Below are 19376 nucleotides of genomic sequence, written 5' to 3' on the forward strand. Positions count from 1 at the left end.
TCGCTTCTAAGCGACCCCAGAGCGGCGTGAAATTGAGCATGTAACTTACCTTTTGAAGAGCTGATGAAGAGACGTCCTTCGCGCCGCCGCTGCCACCCAACTCCCTCCTCGCTGGCTGGGACGGAGCGCTCGGGGGAAGAAGGCGGGGTGGAGAGCTTCTTCCGCTCTCCACCCCGCCTTCTTCAGCCAAGCTCTCCTCGCCGCTCGGCGAAGAGGTCTGCGGGTGGCGGGGGCGGCGGGAAGGACGTCTCTTCATCGGCTCTTCAAAAGGCAAGTTACACGCTCGCTTTCATGCCGCTCTGGGGTCGCTTAGAAGCGATCTCGGAACGGCGTGCGGATTCCCCCCTAGGCACATTTACGTGAAACTGAAATCTATATGAGCCAGGGGGACTTTGTTGCAAGTCAACACAGAGCTACAAAGATCTAATCATTTTCTTTTCCTCCTTATAACCCAACAAGTTCTGCATCCTGAAGAAATGGAGAACCTGTCAATTTCTCTTTGTCCTGCACTGGATGATGATGATGATGATGATGATGATGATTAAATCTCAGGTCCATTCTGTTGCAGAAATGGAGATAGCTATCTTTGAAGAGAATAGGAGAAATGGAGTGATATCACAAACACCCAGGTGTGGCCCATTCGTTTTCAAGGTGGAGGATAAAAAGATTAGATCTGTGTAGCCAGATTAGTTACTGCCTATAAGAGGTTTATTAGGGGGACCCTATGAAAAGGAGGACATGGCTCCTGTATCTTTAATAGTGGCATAGAAAAGGGAATTTCAGCAGGTGTCACTTTTACGCATGCAGCACCTGATGAATCTATTATTGTTCTGTAAGGTTTACTTTGTGTGACTTCTGATAGGCTATAATGGGCCTGTTCAAAAGACACCTTAAAACCTGCTGGTTAAGGCTTTTGGTTAAGCAGCAGGGTTTAAGGTGTTCTGTGCAATGCATTTTGCTAAACCCGGTCACTTTCTAACCCCAGTCGGACTGTCTGCAGCAGGGTTAGCGGCTCTAACCATGGCTTAAAGTGTTCTATGCGACATCACGGTTTGTGGTTAGTGCTAACCCCAGACAACCACAGTTTCACTTACCACAGTCCCTGAAATATCATCTGAACAGTCCAAATATGGTTATATGTGGCATGATGGATCAAATAAACTTGAGTTTGATTGGTCTGTTTAAACTGCCAGGTAAGGAGCTCCTCACCCTCCTGATCCATGGGTTTCATCTGACGTTAGCCCTACTGAACATAGACTCATTGCAATGAATGGGAATATAAGTTAGACTAACATTGGATATAACCTATTACATGCAACCCATGAAGTCCACACTAATATTATCCACCTGCACTATTGAACTTCTTCATTGACAGTCCAGGAGGCAATTCATTCACAACGGTGCCCATATTCAGAACAAAAAGATCTAGGGATTTAAGATGATGATGATGACGATGATGCTGATGCTGATGGAGAAACTGAAACTGACAGATTCATAGAATCATAGAATCATAGAATAGCAGAGTTGGAAGGGGCCTACAAGGCCATCGAGTCCAACCCCCTGCTCAATGCAGGAATCCACCCTAAAGCATCCCTGACAGATGGTTGTCCAGCTGCCTCTTGAAGGCCTCTAGTGTGGGAGAGCCCACAACCTCCCTAGGTAGCTGATTCCATTGTCGCACTGCTCTAACAGTCAGGAAGTTTTTCCTGATGTCCAGCCGGAATCTGGCTTCCTTTAACTTGAGCCCGTTATTCCGTGTCCTGCACTCTGGGAGGATCAAGAAGAGATCCTGGCCCTCCTCTGTGTGACAACCTTTTAAGTATTTGAAGAGTGCTATCATGTCTCCCCTCAATCTTCTCTTCTCCAGGCTAAACATGCCCAGTTCTTTCAGTCTCTCTTCATAGGGCTTTGTTTCTAGACCTCTGATCATCCTGGTTGCCCTCTTCTGAACATCCATCCAGGCCCAGGGCTTTGATTGTTTAGCTCGTAACAGTTTGGGTTTGAAGTTGTATGTAGTCAACTATGATTAATTAGGGTCACCCTCTCTTTTTTCGGACAGCCGCTCATCTTTAACAGCTACATAACAGCCATGTAAAACATGGTCTCCTCTCTGCAGGAAACAGCTCTACCTATTGAATTTAGATGGTACGGGTGGATGAGAGTTTGGTTTCAATTCGTTTATTTCATTAGAATTTATCAAAAATCACAAAGTACTTCCTACTCGGGAGAGAAAGAACTTCAAATTATTATTTTTAATAAAAATGCAGGAGATGCAGGACATTCATCCATCCCTAGACACAAATGTATTACTATTCTTAGAGAAAATCTAAGAATACTGATTGCACCTTTTATAGAATCATAGAATTGTAGAATTGGAAGGGTCCTATAAGATCATCAAGTCCAACCCCTGTTCAATGCAGGAATCCACCTGCTGCCTCTTGTCTAGCTGCCTCTTGAATGCCTCTAGGGTGGGAGAGCCCACAGCCTCCCTAGGTAACTGGTTCCATTGTCGTACTTCTCTAACAGTGAGGAAGATTTTCCTGATGTCCAGCTAGAATCTGGCTTCCTGTAACTTGAGCCCATTAGTCCATGGGTAGGCAACATTGTGCCCATGGGCACCAATGCATGTCTTCACACCCAGCAAGGTCTCCCTCCCACCTCCCACTCATGCACATATACAATTAACACATTTTCTTATTGGCAACTGGGATTACTGTGAAATAGACCTATTGGTGCTGAAACATGTGGGTTCAAAATGGCGACTTAGCGTGTTGGGGCTCAGATTCAACATCTGCTTTGTAATCAGCCTTTTGGGCAGGTCCTTTGCCATGCCTCCCATGACAGCCATTTTGTGGTGGTGCCCAAGACAATTTCTCAAATTGCAAAATGTGCTCACAGTTTAAAAAGTTTGCCTACCCCATTTTGGGTCCAAAGAGCTACTAGCTTGGTTTTGAAGCTGCTGTGTAGATTTTCAGACACAAGGTGGAGAAGTTGAGTCAGTTCCTCTCCAAAGATGCTGTAGTAGATGTAAACTAAATTGTCATTTTCTCTAGAACACAGAAAACCCAGTCAGAGGCTAACCGCATCCTGTGGTCTAGCATTAAGTTACTTTAAAAAACAAACACAACTACTTACGGAGAGGGAGTCTGCATTTCATCACATCTACTCATACGATGAAGTGCAAAGACTAGAAGCTGAACAAAAGCAGATTTCATCTTGACTATGTCTTGCTTGATCAAGGAAAAAAAGATGTCTTTTCTTTGGACCTCAGCTATTTTAATCATGACTGTCTTAAGTAAGTGGTTTCTTTATTTATTGATGCTTTTCATTATAAAATAATCCCCAATTGATGGTGGATTCATTCTCCATGGTCAATGTCTTGACCTCTTTTTAGCTTGGTGGATACTCCTGTTGCTCAAGCTTCTCTATCCTGCATGTTGAATAGTCCGAGTGCTTCCCTGGAGGGCGTGGTCTAAACTTGCACAGCAAATACTTAAAAGATTGTCAAACAGAGAAGGGCCAGGATCTCTTCTCGATCATCCCAGATTGCAGGACACGGAATAATGGGCTCAAGTTACAGGAAGCCAGATTCCGGTTGGACATCAGGAAAAAACTTCCTGACTGTTAGAGCAGTACGACAATGGAACCAGTTACCTAGGGAGGTTGTGGGCTCTCCCACACTAGAGCCCTTCAAGAGGCAGCTGGACAGCCATCTGTCAGGTATCCTTTAAGGAGGATTCCTGCACTGAGCAGCAGGATGGCCTTATAGGCCCCTTCCAACTCTACTATTCTATGATTCTATGAAATGGTGTAGCCCAGAGGTGGTAGAATGGACTGTACCACTTCAAGTTGAAGCTAAGCAATTCCATCACCCAGACAAACTCCTGAGTCAAAGCCAAACATATCCCTGCTGCACTAGACTTCTACTGGAGGGCAGTTTATCTTTATAGGGGAGTTTTCGGAAATATGTTCCTGCACCTGAAGTCCATCTTACCACCTCTGGATGATTTCTACCTCCTTCAGCTGTATCTTTAAACTGGGAACCAGGTTATCAGCATTCTTACTCAGTAGATTGAAAAGTCCCCTTTGAGCACTATTCATTCTATTTGTGTGCCTGGTGTTGATGCAGGATCAAATGCAGGAGAGGGGCATTTTAAAATTAAGTGTCCTGCTTAACTGGGTCAGGGATCATATTTGCATTTGAGAAGCAGGGGATCACCTTCTCCTGTACATTCTGCCCCCCACACTCATGTCCTCTGGGAAGAATTTACTCTAGCCAACAAAAACAAGGCTGAAAACCTATTACCCAGAGGACCTTTTCTTCTGCCGCTCACAGTTCGTGGAATGGCTTGCCAGGAGAGATTTATTTATTTATTGCATTTCTATACTGCCCAATAGCCAAAGCTCTCTGGGCGGTTTACAAAATCAAGACAATTCAAAGTATAAAACAATTTAACTTAACAACTGTCAACTTAACAGTCTTCCGGTATTTAAGAAATCCATAAATTAAAAGTATTTAAGAAAGCCATAAATGTAATAAATAAATAAATACTGATCTCTTCTGGCAGGCCTACCCAGTTGAATTTTAAGATGCCCTTTTAATAATGTGCTGCTTTTAATAATGTATTAGTTTTAAATGTTTTAATTAGTTATATGTATTTTATGGTGTTTGCATTTGTGTTGTACCTTGCCTTGATAAAAAGGGAGAGGCAGTTAATAAATTATTATTATTATTATTATTATTATTATTATTATTATTATTATTATTATCCTCTCCTCTCCAGGAGGTAATGTCGGGTTACCAGTGACCCAGACTGAAGGCACTGTGATGGTCAACCAAGGAAAACCCATCTCTCTCAACTGTACCTATGACTTAACTATCAGTAATCTGTTTTGGTACATTCAGTCACCCGGCCAGTCACCCAGGCTTTTTCTGAGGGATTTTGGAGATGATCCCTCAGATGAGGGCCACATTCGAAGTTTCAATGCAATAAAGAATAAAGAAGCGAAGACCTACAACATGAAGAAACCCAGCAGCCAGCTGAATGATGCTGCGACCTATTTCTGTGCCGGGAGTGACACAGTGAGGTGGGTTAGAAGGGGAGCCATACAAAAACATGCAAGGGGAAAGATACAGAGTGGAACAAAGACACTCATAATATATCTAGGTATTCAAACAGCACATTTACTCCAAAAGTAAGACCTATGAAAAGAGAAAAGAAAAAGAAATAGGGATAAATGCCAAGTTCTACATTTAGGAAATAGAAACCAAATGCACAGTTACAAGATGGGGGATACTTGGCTCAGCAATACTACAAACGAGAAGGATCTGGAAATTGTTGTAGATCGCAAGCTGAATATGAGCCAACAGTGCGATATGACTGCGGGAAAGGCCAACGCTATTTTGGGTTGCATTAATAGAAGTATAGCTTCCAAATTATGTGAGGTACTGGTTCCTTTCTATTCGGCCCTGGTTAGGCCTCATCTAGAGTATTGCATCCAGTTCTGGGCTCCACAATTCAAGAAGGATGCAGACAAGCTGGAGCGTGTTCAGAGGAGAGCAACCAGGATGATCAGGGGCCTGGAAACAAAGCCCTATGAAGAGAGACTGAAAGAACTGAGCATGTTTAGCCTGGAGAAGAGAAGATTGAGGGGGAGACATGATAGCACTCTTCAAATACTTAAAAGGTTGTCACACAGAGGAGGGCCATGAACTCTTCTCGATCATCCCAGAGTACAGGACACAGAATAATGGGCTCAAGTTAAAGGCCGCCTAGAGCGCCAAGGTAAGGGGGGTGCCTAACGCCGCACCCGGAATCCACTCTCCCACAGCGGCTCTGAGAGGGCGGCTTCCAGGCATGGCATTCTGAAGCCACCCGCCCACCCCAGTGTCCTGGCTTTGCTTCAGCTGGGCGCCCACCCAGCCGAAGTGAAGCCAGAATGCTGGGGGGAGGGGCAGGCAGCTTCGGAACGGCGCTCCTGGAAGTTGCTCTCCCAGAGCGGCTTCTGGCCGGGCATGCCGTTCTGAAGCCCCCACACACACCGCAGCGTCCTGGCTTCGCTTCGGCTGGGCGGGTGAGATGGCACCCTGTGCCTAGGTATGCTGGGATGGGGGTGGGGGTGAAAGCAGCTCACCTGCCTAGGGCACAAAACAGTCTGGCACCGACCCTGTTCATAGAATTATAGAATAGTAAAGTTGGAAGTGGCCTATAAGGCCATTGAGTCCAACCCCATGCTCAATGCAGGAATCCACTTGAAAGCATATCTGATAGATGGCTTTTCAACTGCATCTTGAAAGTTTCTAGTGAGGGAGAGCCCACAACCTCCCTAGGCAATTGGTTCCATTGTGCTTTAAAACAAACTGACAGGCACCTGAGGCTGATTTTTTGAAACAATTCTGCATGACAACTTACCTGCTGGATACCTTAAGGGACCCATAGTGGAACAGTCCAAGTTCCCCTCTGATATTTGCCTATTGTGGTTCCGTCTACGTTGGGACAGGTGGAAGTCTGCATAAACTGGTTTGCTTTGCTCCCAGGAAGATTCATCTTCAATCCATGTGTTGTTCTTAGTAAAAAAAAAAAGGAAGCTGTCTGTCGTCCTGCTTGTCTCTGCGGAGTGGGTGAACTGAGGGGAGAACATACTGGGGCATAGATGCTTGAACTAGCACTTCACCCACCCACCCCAAATTCCCAGGCAGAGCAGAATATTATATTTCTAGTAAATGCATACAGTGAGCATGGTCCTCCACAAGATGGAGCCATCTATTCAATTGCTAAACCCCTACAGGAAGGAAGGAAAGGAAAGGGACCTCTCGTGCAAGCACTGAGTCATTACTAACTCTTGGAGGGATGCCAGCTTTCGCTGACATTTTATTGGCAGGCCTTATAGCGGGGTGGTTTGCCGTTGCCTTCCCTGGCCGTTATTGCCTTCCCCCCAGCTAACTGGGTACTCTTTTATCGACCTCGGGAGGATGGAAGGCTGAGTCCACCCGAGCCAGCTGCCTGAAACAAGCTTCCGCTGGGATCGAACTCAGGCCGTGAGGAGAGTTTCAGCTGCAGAAACTGCTGCTTTACCGCTCTGCGCCACATGAGGCTCTTACAGGAAGGAACATCTACTTTTCCCCTCTCTTTTTTCTTTTTTTGAACTGAACCACTTTGGCTTCAGCCATTGCTGCTGAGTTCATTCCCACCACAGGACCACAACTTGCTCTTTCCCACACATTCAGGTCCATCATCATCATCATCATCATCATCATCATCATCATCATCATCATCATCTCCTCTATACCACCCCATAACTGAAGCTTTCTGGGCCGTTTACAAAGATTAAAAACATGAAAAAACTAATTTGCAAAATTTAAAAAGATAAACACACACACAAAGAGACAGTACACACAGAGACAACATATATCTAAAAAGATCTTTAAGCAATAAGCCAAGCCATAAGACCAAACCAGAGTCAATTAAAATCTCATCACATGCTGCTAAATGCCTGGGAAAAGAGAAACGTCTTGATGTGGTGCGGAAAAGATAGCAAAGTTGGCACCAGGAGGACCTCGTTGGTCAGAATATATGTGAACTGGCCTGCCTCAATAGACAAGCCCTTGATGGATTCCTCCAACTTTCCTAGGCTGATGAAAGTCAAAACAAATCTGGGGAGAAATGCTCATACCAATTCCTTGAATTTCTTTTTGCTGACAAAAATCTAAGCACATGTTTCCCTAATGTGATTGAACACATGTTAAAACACCCCTACCCAACAATTGTGGATTTGGGGGGGGGTTATAGGGGGAACCCTATAATACAAGAAGTTAGAATAGCATATTAATTCTTGAAAGCTTCACTGGAAAGATTTTGGATTTGGGCTTTCTATAGTTCATCAGGATCAAGTCTGAGATTTTTTTCCTATTCTCCATACAAGGAGAAATAAAAGCCTATGGGGAAAAATTTCACCAAATTTTGCTGGTGTTTGTTTGTTTACCTACCCCAATTTTTTTTCCTTTGTTTGCTTTTAGATCTGTTTCCCTCCCCCCCCCCCAAAAAAAATACTCCCCAGAATTGGAATTACATGGGTTGGAGAGTCCTTCCTCCAGAAGTCCATTTCAATTCCTGTCTAAAGCAGCTTTTAAGGAAAAAAACAGGTAAAAAAAATCACAAGGGTGATCTAAAACCAAAGAGGGTGGAAGGGAGAAAGAAATGAAAGAACGTGGCATATTTCAGCAGCAGCAGCAGCAACAACAACAACAACAACAGGAAATCTGCAGGAAATCTCCAATGCAGAGTTTAATAGATAACGTAAGTCCATAAAAACATCAGAAGTGCCCTGATGCTGGATCAGACCAAGGGTCCACCTAGTCCAGCACTCTGTTCACACAGTGGCCAGCCAGCCATTGGCCAGGGATGAACAAGCAGGACATGGTGCAACAGCACCCTCCCACCCATGTTCCCCAGCAACTGGTGCACACAGGCTTACTGCCTTGAATACTGGAGGTAGCCAGCACACAACCATCAGAGCTAGTAGCCATTGATAGCCTTTGTCTCCAGGAATTTATCTAACCCCCTTTTGAAGCCATCCACATTGGTGGCCATCACTACATCTTGTGGTAGTGAGTTCCATAATTTAACTATGCGCTGTGTGAAGAAGTCCTTCCTTTTATTTGTCCTGAATTTCCCGTCCATCAGCTTCATGGGATGACCCCATTGGGTTGTAGTATTTTGAGAGAGGGAGAAAAATGTCTCCCTCTCTACATTCTCCATACCATGCATAATCTTGTACACCTCTATCATGTCTCCCCTCAGCTTCCTCTTCTCCGAGCTAAACAATCCCAGTTGATGTAACCTTCCCTCATAGGGGAGATGCTCCAGACCCTTGATCATTTTAGTTGCCCCTTTCTGCACTTTTTCCAGCTCTATAATGTCCTTTCTTAGGTGTGGTGACCAGAACGGTACACAGTATTCTAAGGGTGGTCACACCATAGATTTGTATAAGGGCAGTATGATACTGGCCATTTTATTTTCAATTCCTTTTCTTATAATGCCTACCATGGAGTTTGCCTTCTTTACAGCGGCCACACACTGGGTGGACATTTTCATTGAGCTGTCACCCACAATCCCAAAATCTTTTTCTTGTTTGGTCACCGCCAGCTCAAATCCCATTAGGTTATACTTGAAGTTGTTGTTATTTTTGCCCCAACGTGCATCACCTTACACTTGCTTACACTGAACCTCATCTGCCATTTGGATGTCCACTCTCCCAGCTTGGAGAGATCCCTCTGAAGCTCTTCACAATCCCTTTGTGTTTTAACAGCCTTAAATAATTTGGTGTCATAAGCAAACTTGGCCACTTCTCTGCTCACTCCTAATTCCAGATCATTCATGAACAAGTTGAAAAGAATTGGTCCCAATACCGATCCCTCTGGGACCCCACTATTTCCCTCCACCAGGAAAATTGACATTTATTCCTACTCTCTGCTTTCTGGTTGGACTAAATGCCCTCCAAAGTTCCTTCCAACACAATGGCCAGTGTGCTGTAGTGGCTAAAGTGTTGGACTGGGAGTTGGGAGATCTGGGTTCTAGTCCCCACTTGGCCATGGAAACCCACTGGGTGACTATGGGCTAGTCACAGACTCTCAGCCCATCCCACCTCACAGGGTTGTTGTTGTTGTGAGGAGAAGATTATTTATTTATTTATTTATATATTTATTATTAATTACATTTCTATACTGCCCAATAGCCGAAGCTCTCTGGGCGGTTCACAAAAATTAAAAACATTCAAAGTATAAAACAACCGTATAAAACCATAATATAAAATACAATATAAAAGCTCAACCAGATAAAAACAGCAGCAATGCAAAATTACAAATTTAAAACACCAAGTTAAAATTTATTTATAGACTGTTAAAATGCTGGGAGAATAAAAAGGTCTTCACCTGACGTCTAAAAGCATATAATGTAGGTGCCAAGCGAACCTCCTGAGGGAGCTCATTCCACAGCCGGGGTGCCACAGCAGTGAAGGCCCTCCTCCTGGTAGCCACCTGCCTCACTTCCTTTGGCAGGGGCTCACGGAGAAGGACCCCTGAGGATGACCTTAGGGTCCGGGCAGGTGAAGATGGAGAGGAGGAGGATTATGTATGTTGCCTTGGGTTCCTTGGTGGAAAAAAAGTGGGATATAAATGCAATAATAAATAAATTTATTTTTATTTTTTATTGAAAAACATTTTAAATAAACAATAAAATAAATGGGTTCTATCCTATTTAGAGTAGACCCATTGAAATGAATCGGACTAAAGTAGTAGTAGTAACAAAGATTTATTGTTCCAACCTATGGTTACAACAAGCGTAATAAAAACAATAGTAAAACAAATCCTACATACAAGTTCAGAAATTTTGCTCTATACATTTGAGCTGTAAGAGCGAAGTTGGCCAATGCCAATATGACAGTCTGGTTGTTGCATGTAAACAGAAAGTGTATTCTTTTTGAATCAGACCAGCTGGACTTTTTCTCAAAAAAACCATCTAAATATTTAGAATGAATTTGAGAATAGATAGGGCAGTAAAACAAATAGTGAGGCAGATCCTCCACTTTGTCACTACGGCAAGGGCAAAGTCTCGAGGCATAATGAGTTTTATTAAAACGCCCTTCTAGCACTGCTGTTTTCATTTGTTGCATCTTTAATCGTGCGAGGGCTGATCTGAGATGAGGGTTGGAAATTAGAGTCAGGTAGGGTTCACATTCAAATTTAAGCTTAGTTTCTGCAAACCAAGGTGCTATGTTATTACTTGTGACTGCACAGAGGTCCATTTGAATAGAAACACTATAAACCCTCTCCTTAAAGACCTCTTTGCTGTGAGCTACATTCAGAGTAGTAACGTGTTGAGAAGAAAAACCATAATAATGAATTTGAGGAAGCAATTTCTGAAACCAGGATGATGTATTTGATGAATTGGCTCTCATTTGCTCTAAAAGCTTCTCAGCCTTTTGGCTAAGATCAAGTGTAGACTTAAGTTAGACTAACCCTGGATACAACCCAACGGATACTACACATAGTATAGTATGGTTAGAAAATCAACTGCAACAAAGTGTTTGGACAGCTCTGAAGAGGAGAACAGATTTGGTGTTCTTGAGGCAGACTTTTGATCATAATGGAGGAAGTGGTAGGAAAAGAAGGGAGGGTTACAACTGTAAGACAGTCATCTGGACATACATACACATACACACACACACAGAGTAAAATTCCATGAATGAACTGTAAAAGGCCTCATCTTGAAGCACTTCCAGCGTCTACATCACCCTCCCCAAATCTGGTGCTCTCCAGATGAGTTGAACTACAACATCCACAATCCTCAGCCACCACCAACATTGGCCATGTTGACTGAAGACTGTAGGAACTGTATTCCAATAGATCTGGAGACTCATCTACTTAGGCTTCCTGTATTTTTATATGTATGGCACTAGAGGGCAATGCAAACCCTTCATGCTTTCTCCACCGTGCCTCCTCCTCTCCCTTGATCAAGTTGTTCACTTCATCTTAAAACCACAACTCAAGAGAACAAACGAGCTAATTCAGAACTTATCAGGAAGTGGGCAAAGCAGGTCCCAGAAGGAGGCTGCCTCTTCTGAATCCTTTACAGACCTAACCGATGAGGGTGGATTTCATGTCACTGGAGAACCCTGACGGACACGAGGATGTTTTTCCATTCTAATACACGCGGCTGTTTGACTTTTCCAGTAATGACCCTTCTGATGCTGAAATCAGGTAATGGGTTTCCATCCACCTGCTCTGCACCTCTCCATAGAATAAAGGGACAATGCAGTTTACAGAAAATAAAACAAAAACAAAGGTAGGCAGTGGCATCGATCCACTCTACCACCATTGTCTGGGCCAGAATGAGATGAGGGCCAGGATCTCTACTCAACCAACCCAGAGTGCAGGACAGGCAATAACGGGCTCCAGTTACAGGAAACCAGATTCCAGCTGGACATCAGGAAAAACCTCCTGACTGTTAGAGCAGTACGACAAGGGAACCAATGACCTAGGTTCCAGTCTTTAAAGCTCAGCAGAAAACTTTTCTTTTTTCTAAAGTTTTTAGAACCTGATTTTAACCTTACTTTTATATTGTTAGTTTTACTCTCCCCTGTGCCTGTTTGGCGCATTCCCTTCCCTTTCTTAGTGTTTTATTACGATTTTATTGGAATGTAAGCCTATGCGGCAGGGTCTTGCTATTTTATTGTTTTACTATGTACAGCACCATGTACACTGATGGTGCTATAATAATAATAATAATAATAATAATAATAATAATAATAATGAGGTCATGGGCTCTCCCACCCTAGAGGCATTCAAGAGGCAGCTGGACAACCATCTGCCAGGGATGCTTTGAGGTGGATTCCTGCATTGCACAGGGGGTTGGACTCAATGGCCTTAGAAGCCCCTTCCAACTCTATGATTCCATGATTCTATGAGAGGCTGGTGTACAAGGCTGAAGAGGAGGAGCAACTTTAGGGGTCTGTGGGACCTATTGGGGTGTGGGCCCTTGGCAGATGCCCAAATATGCCTACCTTTGACGCTGTCCCTGGTGAGAAGGGATGTTTGGAAGGGCCTTTGGGATGAGGCAGACTTTAATTTTAAAGGCATGATATGCAACTGATCTTACTGGTCCACAGTCATCCAGCAGTTCTACAGTTAATTCCCCCCACCCTGTTCTGTTTGCTTTCCCAGGAATCATTCAGGGCAAAGCTGAGAAGATCACTCAAGAACCTTTCGTGGAAGCCTTGGATGGAAGAAACGTGAATCTCGTTTGCAAACACCCATCTGCTACATTAGCTGATGCTATCTTTTGGTATAGGCAGTTCCCGAACCATCCTCTTTACTATATCGTGCAAGGATTTTCAAAGAAAGTGAAGAGCGGTGTTCTAGAAGGGGTCTCCTTGTTTGTGTTTGACGATCGGAAGTCCAGCAATCTCTCCTTCACCAGGGTTACCTTGAAGGACTCTGCAGTGTACTACTGTGCTCTGAGTGACACAGTGCCACATCTTGGTATCTCTGCTGTGCAATAACCCTTTCATTCTGACAATGAATGAAGGTGGCACCCATGAGGTGGAGCAACAGACCTATTACTATGCACATGCACCCTACTTTTGAGTGAGAAATTTCCAGGGACCTAAGTCGTAACCCAGGATAGCAAATAGCAAATGCTATTTTGGGCTGCATTAATAGAAGTACAGCTTCCAAATCACGTGAAATACTGGTTCCTCTCTATTCGGCCCTGGTTAGGCCTCATCTAGAGTATTGCGTCCAGTTCTGGGCTCCACAGTTCAAGAAGGACGCAGACAAGCTGGAGCGTGTTCAGAGGAGGGCAACCAGGATGATCCGGGGTCTGGAAACAAAGCACTATGAAGAGAGACTGAAAGAACTGGGCATGTTTAGCCTGGAGAAGAGAAGATTGAGGGGAGACATGATAGCACTCTTCAAATACTTAAAAGGTTGTCACACAGAGGAGGGCCAGGATCTCTTCTCGATCCTCCCAGAGTGCAGGACACGGAATAACGGGCTCAAGTTAAAGGAAGCCAGATTCCAGCTGGACATCAGGAAAAACTTCCTGACTGTTAGAGCAGTGCGACAATGGAATCAGTTACCTAGGGAGGTTGTGGGCTCTCCCACACTAGAGGCGTTCAAGAGGCAGCTGGACAAGCATCTGTCGGGGATGCTTTAGGGTGGATTCCTGCATTGAGCAGGGGGTTGGACTCGATGGCCTTGTAGGCCCCTTCCAACTCTGCTATTCTATGATTCTATGATTCTATGATTCAGTTTCCTAAGGATGGCTTGTGAGGACTAGTGGTCATTGGAGACTTATGGCATTTCTGTGATACAAGGTTTATCTACCCTTACAACAGGCTGAGCAGAAGAAGAGGATTCACAGCCTTAACATGCCAACAGATCTTGGTTTCCTCTCATACTTCTAGGGAAGCCTTCTCCAATATGATGCCCTCCTTGTGTTTTGGCTTCAACTCCCATTAGCCTCAGAAAGTGTGGTCAATGTTCTCAAATACTGGGCTTCTAGTTAGGAATGGACCCACCTACCCTTTTCAGCGTCTCATAGTTACTCGTTTTTTCCATTTTTAAGTTTGGCTCATCTTGAAGTTTGAGAATTTCTCCAGCCTTAAGTTGGCTTCATCTCGAACCTTGAGATTTTTTAAAAAATATTTGCATGAAAATTAATTTGCATTTTGGTGCACATTTCTCCAAATTCATGCAGTTTTGCATGCATTTTACCTAACTTACGCATCTATTGCAAGCATTTTAACATGATTTTCTCTTCTAGGGGAGCCTTCCCAAACATGGTATTCTCCAGGTGGTTGTGCCCCCAATTCCATTCAACTTCAGCCAAATAGGGATGGGTGAACTTACCCGCCTCTGATCTGTCGGATGCTCGTCCCCGCTGCCACGTTCATTCCCTGACCCACTTCCTTTTATTTACAGCAAAGGGACCATCCACAAAGTATGTGTCACAGTCGAAAAAGAAAGGAAACTGTGGTTTTGGTCTCCCACCCTTGAAAAGGAGATGAATATCAGCTGAGCTGATACTAATCAGTTCCCTAAAAGAGAAAACCTTGAGTGGTTGGAACAAAGTGAGAAAGAGAAAACAAGACTCTCGTACACCAACTCTTGCTGTTTTATACTGCAGAACGCGAGCTCTCTGCAACCAACTGGTGGAGAACTGAAGAAAGAGTACACATAACTGCAGAAGATAAATTTGAAGCCAGCTCTGCTTTGAATAGGTTGGGTACACACAGAGACATCCTCTTCACCATGAACTTTGCTTCAGCATTTGTTATCTTATTAGCTTTAATTTGGAGTAAGTAGCATTTTACAAAAATCAAATCAAATCTGGAGTTTCAGTTTTTGTTTTCATTTTAAAAATATAATATCTTTCAGAATTCACACCATGTTTTGTCTTCCACCCTTTGCTTGCCACCCATCTCTCTTCTAAAGCTTATCTGGGATGTATAATGTTTCCTCCTCCTCCTCCTCCCTCCCTCCCTCCCTCTCTCTCTCTCTCTCTCTCTCTCTCTCTCTCTGGCCTTAGCTAGACATAAGGTTTATCCCGGGATTGTCCTGGGGTCGTCCCTGCCTGCTCCCAGGATATCCTGTGTGTCATTTACATGAACATGGATGACCCTGGGACAAACCTTAGGTCTAGCTAAGGCCTCTCTCTCTCCCTCTGTCCTTGGTTGGTCATAGAGACTTCATATTTCTCCACCTGACATCTACTTGTCCAGCTTTCTCCTTCCTTGATGGTTCCAATGATGTTCTTGAGAACTGAGATCATCAATTAGCATACTATGTTTATTTCATTCATCTGAACTGGAATGTGATAGGATCCTATGCACATCTACACAAAAGTAGATGTCCTGTTGAGTTCAGGGAGAATTCATCCCAGGTAAGTGTGACTAGGCAAGTGTATGTGATCCAAACATTGTCTCCTGCTTATGATTTTACATCTGTTGGTCATCTCTTCCAAAGGGAGAAGGAAAGAGTGAATGAAAGCCAGGGTACAAATTCTTTCCTGAGGATTTGGTATTGTCCATTCTGGTCTTTCAACGCCTTAACAGCTAATGCTATCAAATAGTAGCTGATTATTAATGTTTGCTACTCTAGAAAACAGCCTACATGGAATCCCAGGAGAAACTTACATGCTGATTTCATTGCTTTAGTCAACTAATTGGCCAGTTAATGGGCTGGATGTAAAAGATGTGCATATAAAGCGAGAAAGGCATCCATGAAGTCACGAAGAGTCGGAAGCGACTGAATGAATAAACAAATATATATTTCTCTCCTCTTCTACACAAGTTTCAAGAGCCTGGGGAAGTGATCTGTTGTTGTTGTTGTTGTTATTATTATTATTATTTTCATTTTACCATGTAGAGATATTTTAAAATATGAGCAGCAGTACATAAATCTAATGAATAAATTTATCTCGGGGTCCTGGGAGATTTCCAAAGGAATTCAGTAATCAAATTCCCACATTTCATTTGCAGAAATGACCCACGGAAACTCTGTGTCCCAAACAGAAGTCCTTGAGATTGCTAAAGAGGGCCAGCCTGTCTTGCTGCCCTGCAGATATGACACCGCTGCCTCTGTTCCAGTACTATTATGGTACGTGCAACATCCACCCAAAGCCCCTCAGCTCTTGCTATCAAACTTTGACACCAAAGACCAGGAGGTGGAAAGGCGCAGGAGGGGGTTTTCAGCAGAGAAGAAGGAGAACTTCTTCAACCTGACCAAGGAGCCTGTTGAGCTGAGAGACTCAGCTGTCTACTTCTGTGCCTTGAGCGACACAGTGACTGGGACGATGAAGAAAGCAGGACAAAAACCCACCCAGTGGCAGGGCACAGAACTCCTCTTATGCAAAGCGTGACTACGTGCAATAAAGGTGCTTCTTAGCTTGCAAATGGCTTTGGTTTTTTTATGCCACTGTCTATTTATTTGTTACAATTATATCCCGTCTTTCCTCCAAGGAGGCCAAGGTAACACATCACAGGCTTCCAAAACTATCTGGACAGATTTGGACACATCCCCGAATTTGTTTGGATTACAACTCCCAGCATTCCTCACTATTGGCTACACTGGAGACCCACCTTCTACCCACCCATGCATTTCATGATCCTCCTCACTCCTTTTTGTCCTGACAACAACCCTGTGAGGTAGGTTAGGCGGCGAGACAGCGACTGGCCCAAAGTCACCCGGTGAAGTTCATGGCGGAATGAAGACCGGGACTTGGAGTTGTCAAGTCCCAGATCAAAACATTAAGCACACTGCCTCTCTATGTTGATTCCTTTCAGAGGAAGACAGGAAGTCAATACCATAATTCTTAGCAAGCACCTTGATATTCTCCTATTTTGGGTATGGTAATCTGTGCCTGGAAAAGGAGGCTTTGTTCCAGCATGAGGGGAAAAGCACAGGAGAAGTTTGCTAACTTAAAAGCCGTGCCTGGCACTCAAAATAGATCGGTGTAAGGCCTCATCTACACCAAGCAGGATGAAAGTGGTATGAATGCAGTATATAAAAGGCAGGAGCCACACGACTGCTTTATAGCGGTATTGAAGTGCACTGACAACTGTTGGGGCCCATTGACACATCTACACCAAGCAGGGTATAACACCATGAAAGTGGTATGAAAGCTGTATATGTTGGGCTGTGTAGTGCCTCGGGCCGAGGCCCCAAATCTGAGGTGAGGTGGGCTGATTTGACCCGCCTCACCTCGGTTCCGAGGTGGTTCAGGTGAAACCCAAGGTGCCCCAAAGCCAAAGGCAATTGGCTCTGAAGCTTTGGGGTGCCTCGGTGCGTTAGAGCAGCCCTCGGTGGTCCCTTACCTGCTGCCTCTGCCGCTGTCTGCCATTGGCTGCCGCTGCTGTCATTACATCTGGTGTCTTCCGCTGCTGCTGCTGCATATGACCGGAAGTAGGCCATGCGGCCTACTTCTGGTCATATGCATCAGCAGCAGTAGAAGCTGCCAGGTGCAAGGACGGCGGCAGTTGTAGACGGCGGACAGTGGCGGAGGCAGCAGGTAAATTGGGAAGGGGAGCCTTTTCTGGGTGCCAGCTGGCACCCAGAAAAGTCCAAGTCGCCCCGGAGGGCCCGAATTTCACTTCGGCTTTGGCGTCGAGGTGGGTCAGGCAACCCCTGAAGCACTGCCGAGCTGAATCCAGGCTGCTTTGGGGGCTCTGAGCCAGCCTCTGAGGTGGGTCGGGGTGGGTGCCCAGCCCTAGTATATGGCATGTGTCAATGGGCCCCAGCAGTTCTCAATGCACTTCAATACCGCTATAAAGCAGTAGTGTGGCTCCTGCCTTTTATATACCACTTTCATATTGCTTTCATGCTTGGTGTAGATGGGCCCTACATGTGACACAAGGTATTCACCCCCTGACATATTTATTTATTAATTTATTAATTACATTTCTATACCTCCCAATAGCCGGAGCTCTTTGGGCGGTTCACAAAAATTAAAAACATTCAGCGTATAAAACAACAGTATAAAACCATAATATAAAATACAATATAAAAGCTCAACCAGATAAAAACAGCAGCAATGCAAAATTACAAATTTAAAACACAGTTAAAATTTATTTATAGACTGTTAAAATGCTGGGATATCAAAAAGGTCTTCGCCTGGCGTCTAAAATCATCTAATGTAGGTGCCAAGCGAACCTCCTTAGGGAGCTCGTTCCACAGCCGGGGTGCCACAGCAGAGAAGGCCCTCCTCCTGGTAGCCACCTGCTCTCCACAGGTAATCCCTTGACCTACATTATTTCCTGTTTTTATATTTTTGGCCACTAGAGGGTAATCTATACTTTCACATTTCTTCCATTCTTCCCCTATAAAAACAATATGCCTAGGCTTCATTTAAAAACAAAACAAAAATCACAACTCTAGATCAAGAACAAACTTCAGAACTCATCAGGAAGTGGGTGAGGCAGGCCGCAGAAGAAGGCTGCCTCATTCTGTAACCTTTCAAACCTAAGAAAGAGGGGGAGGATTGAGCTAATCTTCTACATGTTAACTTGGCTCCCAGCCCTGAGACAGAAGCATGTTCAGTTCATACTGATGCCTGGGGGCCAGTGATAGTCCAGTAGAATTTCATTCTCAACCATCTCTGCCTCTGTCTCTCTCTGACTCTGTCTCTTTCTCTCCCGTTCTTTTCTTTCAGGTAAGGGAATATCCATAACAGTCCCTAATTTCTCCCGCTTTTTAATTACACTTTGCTACCCCACTCTCCACAGAGGGGTGTACTTTAAGCACGGTCCATATCCTTCACTTGTATTTCACACACCTCTGCCTTGCCTTCCAACGTTGAGGTCCCGCACATGAAGGTGAGCTGAATAAGATTACACGCACAGCCGAAGTCACTGTGCCGAAATGAACAGGAAACCACAAGTGGTTAAACCAAAATCGGAAGGAAAGGAAGAAGACATTTACAAGGCAGGTCTGCGCTTTAGGCTTCAGAATGCTGAGTCTTTGTAGCCGGCTGTTGGAAAAGGTCCTTGAGAAGCAGAAACATTGTCGAAGATCATTTTAAATCTAAAGAAGATTCAAACACTTTCAATCTAGACATAAAGATTCCTCATCATGATCTTCATGTCAGTGTTTATTACATTATTGGCTTTAACTTCAAGTGAGTAGTATCTTTAAAAATAATAATAATCTCGCACTCTTCTTTGGTACAGCTTAGTGTTTTATATTCCTTCAAACACCATTTTAATGCTCTGCTTTTCACCTTGCATAAAATTATCCAGAGACATAATGGATCTATCTATCTATCTATCTATCTATCTATCTATCTATCTATCTATCCTCTATGGGTCAGGTTTCTTCA

Source organism: Elgaria multicarinata, chromosome 11, assembly GCF_023053635.1.
Source record: "Elgaria multicarinata webbii isolate HBS135686 ecotype San Diego chromosome 11, rElgMul1.1.pri, whole genome shotgun sequence".
Lineage (NCBI taxonomy): Eukaryota > Metazoa > Chordata > Lepidosauria > Squamata > Anguidae > Elgaria > Elgaria multicarinata.